This window comes from Mesoplodon mirus, assembly GCF_964341445.2.
Source record: "Mesoplodon mirus genome assembly, chromosome: 3".
Lineage (NCBI taxonomy): Eukaryota > Metazoa > Chordata > Mammalia > Artiodactyla > Ziphiidae > Mesoplodon > Mesoplodon mirus.
The window spans coordinates 143,185,197-143,193,685 of NC_138978.1; the positions used below are offsets into that span (position 1 = coordinate 143,185,197).

General features: G+C 44.5%; 1 pseudogene across 1 annotated transcript in view; it reads left to right on the top strand.

Annotated features, from left to right (window-relative positions):
* Positions 1-8,489, top strand: part of LOC309799286 (centrosomal protein of 78 kDa-like) — a 659,089-nt pseudogene that overhangs the window by 609,798 nt on the left and 40,802 nt on the right. The window lies entirely within an intron of this gene.

Genomic DNA, 8,489 nt, shown 5'->3' on the forward strand with positions numbered 1-8,489 from the left:
CTTCCTCCCTGAGTTACAAACCTGAGTGGAGGAAAGCACTTTTCCTCCTCTCTGTCTGGAGGAGGCGGGGCGGGAGGAAGGGGTTGCATTTTTACTAGCTGGAAACCCATAGACTATATAGACTATGTTCCCCTGCAGAATTCTAACTACATGGCCACCTTATCTTCCTAACATCAAGTGGGAACAGTCTGGCCGGTCCATCTCGTTCTCTTGACTTATCTCCCCGCCTGTCAGAAATCTGTCACTTCTCGAGTGTGAAAACTGACTTTTTTCTATCTCATCTAATCCAAGATGAGGCCAATCAAGAGATTACCGGAGCTGGATAACAATGCCACAGAAAGCCAGGAGTCACAGTCTTTTACTTTCTCCCAGGGATTGCTGCTAGATAAAAGTTGCCCATGGGATGAAAATCATTTCGCGAGGCTTCATTGTAATATCCAACTCATCTGTTCAAATATTAGGGCCTGTGAAGTTGTATCCAGGTGAGCTGAATCTTTACCAATGGCCTCTCCCTACGTTTCCAGGTATTCTCAAGGTTCCCCCGGAGCTGGCAAAGTGCTTAGTGCTGGGCTTCCTTTCCTAGGGTGCAAAGTGAGGGACACCAGGAGAAAGGGAGAGGGGGATGCAGATAGTGTTTTGGTGAATTGGAGACCAAAGTGAAAATGGTAAAGGCCAGAACTGGGTGAGTAGGGGTGGGTGCATTAATCTCTAGCAGGTGATGTTTCTAGAGAGTAAGCTTGAGGTTCAAGCATTCTCTCCCTTAATTCTAGATTCCTGGGCTACAAGTGTCCTCCAGAATGCTTGCCTGGGTACAGGTGTACAGCTGGTTTTCCAAAGATCTCAGTTTGCCCTTCAATTTGTCTTCATTAAGCTGTCCCTGGAGCAAATGGGATGAGTTAGCCAGAATACAGCTTGGGCTAGAATATAGCATGCAAAGAGTTTTGTTCCCTATTCCCAGCCTACTGCCTAGAATAAACAGTGTATGTGGAATTGAGCTCTTTCAGGAGGTAGAGAGGGGGAGAGATGATGGATGTTTGGAAAGAAAAGGATGTTTTCCTCTTTCTTTGTAATAGGAGAAGGAAGAATCGGACTGGCCCCCAAAGTCTTCTGTGTACCTTGAGGTTTTGTATCAAATGGCTCAGGGTATCATAGCAGGGCCCCATTTGAAGGAAAGCTTCTAAGCTCTCCTTTTCTTCTTCTTCTTTTTTTTTTTGTTTTTGTTTTTGCGGTACGCGGGCCTCTCACCGTTGTGGCCTCTCCCGTTGGGGAGCCCAGGCTCCGGACGCGCAGGCTCAGCGGCCATGGCTCACGGGCTTAGCCACTCCGCGGCATGTGGGATCTTCCCAGACCCGGGGCACCTACCCGTGTCCCCTGCATCGGCAGGTGGACTCTCAACCACTGCGCCACCAGGGAAGCCCTATCCTGTCTTTTTAAAGTATCCCTGCACACTCTGCCTGTCTCTAGAGTATTAAGTCCAGTTGCGCTGTTTTTACCTCTTTGTTTATTGAGGTTATTATTTACTTGCATTAAAATGTACCAATTTCAAAGGTACAGTGTGATTAATTTTGGTAATTGTATACAAGGTGTAACCACCACCACGACCCAGATATAGAAAAGTTACTTACCCTTTAAAAGTTTTCCATCCCGATTTGCCCCAATTCAGTTTTGAGACACTTGATTGAGTTTTACTGCTTTCTCTAACATCGACTCTCCGGGTGATTTAGGAAAGTCACTTTACCTCTCTGGATGTGTTTTTGCTTTTATAACATGAAAAATGCCAGAACAGATTTGTTACCAAGGGCCCTTGCAATCCTTTCAGAAAATGAGGGGGTAGGGTAAGGGCGGGAATCTCAGCCTTGCGTCCTCATTCTTCACATAGCACACGCATGTGGCAGATCCTAGTGGGAAAAGCCTGTGGTCGCATCAGAGAGAATTAGGTTTCCATCTCCTCTCTTGCTAGTGTGTATGTAACCTTTTGTAAGCATCAGCTTTCTCATCTCCAATATCAGGCTTATTAACAAGGCCTATTTGTTTACTGTTGTTGTGAGGATGAATTGAGATGCACCGGCAGCCTTAAATGTTAGTTGGTATTTGTATTATGGCATAATATAAAGGCACTGCATTCAACCATCTCAGTCACTACACGTTTATGCAGGCTGATTCTCACAGCCAAAACAGACGCACAAAGTACACCCACCCATGTACCCACCTGGGGAAGCCCGAAGCCTCCCTGCCTGCCTTCCTTACGGGGCTCAGAGAGAAAAGCTGCGCAGGCGTGCACGTGCTTCCAAAGAGCCTCGCTAGGGGGCGGAATGGGAAAAGGGAAGTTCTAACGCCTGTCGTACAAGCGCGACGTAAAGCGGGTCTGCTTTATGGCACCCTGCTTCCGCCGTAAAGCGCCGTTGGCAATCCCGCGTGAGTGGGTTGACGAGACTACTTCCGGGTGAAAAACGCGATTCCTGGAGGTTGGCTGACTTGACGTCTTCCCCGTGGGCAAACGCGGGAGCCGGAGCCAGAGCCGGAGCCGGAGCCGGAGCCAGAGCCAGAGCCAGCTGCTCAACTCCCTAACTAAAAAGCAGAAGAAGCATCTAAGGGATTTCGGCGAGGAGCATCTCTTCTATGACAGGTATGGAGAGGCAAGGCTGGGACCGGCGCTGCCGGCGTCCTTTCCCGGTGGGAGCCCGCGTGTCCCCGCGTTTGGTCCGCCGGTGCCCCGGGGGTAGTGATAGGGCAGCTCCCGCCGCGTCCCACGCTGCCCCGGCGCCGGCCTAGCTCGCCCGGGGATCCTGGCGGCTTCCCGCCTGAGACGGGGTTCTTCACCGGTCTTCCTACCCTTTGTTGAGCCTGTAGTTTTATGCTAGACGGCACGCCTCCTGTGTGGCGACTGGGCCGAGATTTTATAAGCTTGTTTTCGTTTGATATGTTTTTAAAGAATTGCCTGGGGGCTTCCCTGGTGGCGCAGTGGTTAAGAATCCGCCTGCCAACGGAGGGGACAGGGGTTCGAGCCCCGGTCCGGGAAGATCCCACATGCCGCGGTGCAAGTAAGCCCGTGTGCCACAACTGTTGAGCGAGCCTGCACTCTAGAGCCCGCGAGCCACAACTACTGAGCCAGGGTGGTGCAACTACTGATGCCCGCGAGCCTAGAGCCCCTGCTCCGCAACAAGAGAAGCCACCGCTCGCCGCAACTAGAGAAAGCCCGGGCACAGCAACGAAGACCCACAGCAGGCAAAAATAAAGAAATTAAATAAGTTATGAAAAATAAGAAAAGAATTGCTTGGGACCCTCGACATCACCTATCTATTCAACGACCACGAGGAAACTAATGTTTGGGTAGTTGTGGGTTCCTCTCTAAGTGTCCAGACTCTCAGTGATGATCTTAGTGCTCATCCCACCCCTTTGGGCTGCTTTATCAACCGTTAGAGGGATAGTCTACTTAAGAAATTTGCTAGAAAAGGTGAACCCCGAGGGCTTTTATTTGCCAAAATTTCCCATCTTTTGGATGAGAGCCTGTTACTGTGTGACTGTAGTATTTGTCATGTGGTCTTGTTAGACTTTTTCATTCGTCTCTTATTATCTATTTGGCATATCCTTCCAAAACCTGTCCAAATGCATATGGAGTTTTTACTTGACAATAGATATAATGTATTTATAACGGTATAGTCTGCCATGTTCATTTAAAGTTGTATCATTAGACTTTTCCTAATTGCTACATACTAGTAGTTAGAGTTTAACATTGCCTGTTTCTTCTCAGGGTTTCCAGAAAGGAAGCAAAACCACAGACTTGTCAACTGGTAATGCTTTATACCTTCTTTATGATAGTAGATTCTGGACTGTTACTTTTAAGATTATATATGGTAATAAAGTTTGGCTACATTTCCACTCTTTTTGATTTTAGATGTAAGCTATATTTTAGTAATATTGCTTAGTTTTAAGTGCAGACGTCTGTTAAAATGCCATTGTGATAACTAACATAGAGTATGAAACTGTCCTGAGAGAGTAGCCTGTTAGAACCTGTTAAGGAGGCTTACCAGAGGGCTCTTGGTGAATCCTAAGAGGGAATGTCATGTTTGCTTAACATAAAATAGAGTGCAAAATCATCAAAGGTCTTATTTCATTACCACAGACTCAGAAATAAAGCACACTTTTTTGTTGTAAGTTTTCCTGTTGCTCCTTTAAAGGTGCCAAATGTCTGACACATAGGTTAGATCGCCTTATAACCTAAAGCTCCATGTGTTTAGTTTGCTGTCTTCCCATGTGGAACGTTAGCAGTTCAAAGAAGAGGAAGCGCTTCTAGAATCATAGCTAGATTAGCTGTTTTAAACAAATTTGGTGCTAGGTTTGGTTGAATAGATAGGACTGCATATTTGCAGAAAAGCTAGTTTTTATTTAGAAAAGTCTCAACTTGGTTCCACTGTGGGCCTGATGATAGTCGTGGGGTAGCAACAAGAACAGTATAATTTTTGTTTTTAAAATCCCCATTTTCTTTTTAGTCAGAGAGTTTATAGATACTTCAGGTTCTGAAAGTGAAGCAGAGAGTGAACCAGAACAAGTTTCTGGTTACAGCAGACTACTTGCCACATTAAAGGATGTTTCCAAAGAAGATGAGGAGGAGGAAGAGGAAGAAGACAGTGTTATAGATGCGACAGAAATGAATCTTGAAGATGGCGATAGTGACATCATTGTGGAGGAAGAGATGGCAGTAGAGTCTACTGACATGCAGAAGAGTAAGTGTCTTTGATGTGGGTTTATCATCTTTGCAGGGACCACAGACAGATTGCCCCAGGGGCAGGGTGCCTTGTACCGTAGAGCTGGGTGAAAGCACATGGATTCAAAGCAGAGATTCTTAACATTGTTGGGCTCTGTGAATCTGATGAAAACACAGGACCCTCTGGCCATAAAAATGCAGAAATGACATTTTTGCTTATGATTTCCAGGATTTCATCAACCCTACTCCAAATTCCCCTGATTGAGAGGAAAGGGAACATAATTCTGTTTTTGTAATGGTCTCAATTTATGAAAGAGATGATTGTTCCTGCCTTAGAGGAACCAAGTTTAATGGAAGATAGACATCAAATATACAGAAGTTTTCAAGCATCAAATCTGAATGGAACCGATAAATATAAGGTGTTAAAGAGATGCAAAGTGGCCACATGCTGCCAGGGTACATGAGGGGAGGCTTCAGAGAAGAGCTGGGACTGAAAGCTTAAAGGAACTCTGTCTCACTCAGACAGACTTATTTTTTTTTTCAATTATTATTAATTTATTTACTTTTGGCTGCATTGTGTCTTTGTTGCAGTGCGCCGGCTTCTCACTGTGGTGGCTTCTCTTGTTGTGGAGCGTGGACTCTAGGCACGTGGGCTTCAGTAGTTGTGGCACACGGGCTCAGTAGTTGTGGCTCACGGGCTCTAGAGCACAGGCTCTGTAGTTGTGGCGCACGGGCTTAGTTGCTCTGCGGCATGTGGGATCTTCCCAGACTAGGGCTTGAAACCACGTCCCCTGCGTTAGCAGGCGAATTCTTAAGCACTGTGCCACCAGGGAAGTCCCCATAGGTGACTTTTTAATTTAACTTTAAAATCAACTTGATTGAATTACATTCAACAAGGTGGACCCATTTTAAGTATGTAATTTGATAAGTTTTGACGAATGTGTATATCTATATTGTCATCGCCAAAGTCAAGATACAGAACACTTCCAATACCTGCAACAAGTTCCTTCTTGTCCTTTTACAGTCAGTTTCCCAGGCCTGGCATCAGGCAACCACTGACATGCTTTCTTTCACTATGTATTAGTGTTTCCTATTCTAGAAATTCATATGAATGGAAGCATACAATAAGTACCCTTTTGCATGTGGCTTCTTTGGCTCCTCATGTTGTTGTGACTCATCCGTGTAGTTCATATTAGTAATTCGTTTCTTTTTGTTACTGGAATAGTAGTCCATTGTCTGAATATATCTGGGTAACTTTTTATATTCTATTATCTTAATGCCTATTTGCCTTACTGTATTTTTTTCTATACTTTAAGGTGTCACACACCATTCTTAGTATTTTCATTCATCACTTGTACTCGGATAAAAAAATCGTTGCCTCAGACTTAGGGATTTTTAAAATTTTGTTGGTTTTCCAGTTTTCTTTCATGTTTTAGGTTTTTAAAAATGAAAAGTTTGGTTTTTTAAATTATAAAAGTAATATATATTTACTGTAAAAATTTAAGAGGGTAATATAGTTCACGTATATCTCCTCCACCCTGGGATGAACACCTTGAACATTTTATAGAACCTTCCAGACTACTTTTTTATGGATATATGAGTGAATATATGTTTGTGTGTATGTGCATAATGGCCTCATACATTTCTGTAAGTTACTTTTTTCTTTAATAATATAACGTGTGTAACTGTGGGTTACTGCTGCTAGAACCCTGGTGTCCAAACCCCCAGGCCAAATCTCCTTCTACTACATTACACTACCATGGGGAGGTTTAAAAAAGAAAGGGAAAGTATGAAGGGTGATTTTTCCATAAATTAAATCAACTTTAAAAGGCGCATTTGGAGAGTCAGAGAGTACTACTATTGTTAGAAAGAAGAAAGGTTTAAAAGCTGGTTAAATCTAATTTAAAAAAAATCCACATGTACCACATTGTAAAAAGGAGAAGGAAGACGGCATTCATGATTACTGCGCTGGCAGGGTAGGGGGCAGTTGCATGCTGGGGGTGGCTCTCGTACTGGCTCTTGCACTCTTCACACTTCTGCTCGGCCAGAGCCAGGGACCGCTGAGGGAGATCAGAGGAGAGGGTGGTGCCTTGGGGGTTCCAGGGAGTTGCGCAGCTGGCTCCCTTGCCACCCAGACTGCCCCAGGGTTCCCAGCCCCAAGGATTATGGAGCATCCCCACACCTGTTTGCTCTGCAGTTGCTGTTCTGCACGCATTTTCTCCTCCAGCACTTTCTGCAGTGTCTCCTTGGCCTTCTGCTCATAGCTGTTTTTCTGGTCTTGCATCTGTAATAGCAACTTATTCATTCCCCAAGAAGTGTATTTCTGTAAAGTTGAGGCAATTCAACAAATACACATTGACCTGCTGTGTGCTAAAGCCTGAGCAGGGATACAGAAATGAAAAGAAATTGGTCCTTGCCCACAGGGCAGAGATGTCAGTAATCTGGTGGACCTTCTTCCGGGCTGGAGGCAGGCAGGGAGAGTCCCTCAGGTGATGTGAGAGGTGAGTGGGGATAAAAAAAAACTGCCCTGGGCATGCCGGGCATTCTCCCCTAGGCCTTCTCCCCTAGGCATTTGAAATCCAAAGGGAAATCATCTTTCTAAACCTGCTCCTATCTCAGTGGCCAGCATCACCACCCACCCAGTCTCCCAAACCCTAAACCAGGGAATCATCCTTGATTTCTCTCTCACCTTCTTCAAGGAATCAGTTCATCATCAGGCTTTGTCAAGTCAACGTCTCTAACAGCTCATTACCTGTATCCTCTATCCCTACTGCCTCCTCCTTAGTTCAGACCCTAGTAACACTATTATATGGATTATATAGAGACTATGTGTTATCTTCATGCCTTGCCTCCCTTCAAACCCCTTTCAGTCCTGCAGCTAGAGGATTCTTTCTAAAACTTAAATCTGATCCCATCACAACCTGCTTAAATCTCTCAGTGGTTCTCAGTGTTCTAAGAATCAGGTCCAAACTCCTTGGCATGGTTCCTACTTACAAGCCCAGACTTTCATCTCATGCTGCCTCCACGCAAGCTGAACTGCTTGTAGGTCCCCTAAGCACTGTGCTTTTCAGCCTCTGCCTTTGCCCATAAAGCCTCTTCTGCTTAGAGTATCGTGACCCACGCTTCTCACCTGGTTAACTTCTACCCGTGTTCAAGATTCAGCCCTAGAATCATAAATTCTGATAAACTTGGCCAACCATACCTACCCCCCGACTCTTTATGAATTAGGCAGCTTTACTGGTGTTCACATAGTATCTATATTTCTAATCTATTGACTCATCTGGATCCTTTAAGGGATTGTAAACTCCTTGGAGGCAGGGAGCATTTTTTTAAAAATAAAATTATTTTTGTAGGCTTGGGGATCTGAACAATATTCAGTAAAGTCAAGTTTTAAAAATTAATACATTTGTATTTTTAGAATTTCTCCTGGCTTCAAGGTCAAAAAGAAAAAGACACAAGAGCAGCTTTTCAAATTCACTGGGGGTCTTGCCTTTCCAGTGCTTCTCATTTTTATGCCCTGTGATTTTGGGGAAAGCAGGAGCCTTTTACTGTCGATTCTGGGTTACGCAACTGGGTAAGAGATAGTCTAGATGATGCAGATTTAGAGTTCAATATCAAATCATTTCCATTTAGCTTTGGAGTCATCTGAAAATTTGGATTTAAATGTTGAGTGGGTCTTATGTTCTTGGAATTGTCATTAGAAACCAGATACAGGAGTTACTGGTTGAGATCATAACATGGTTATGTCCAGGTTATTGGACTTAACCATGATGGTCACTGACCA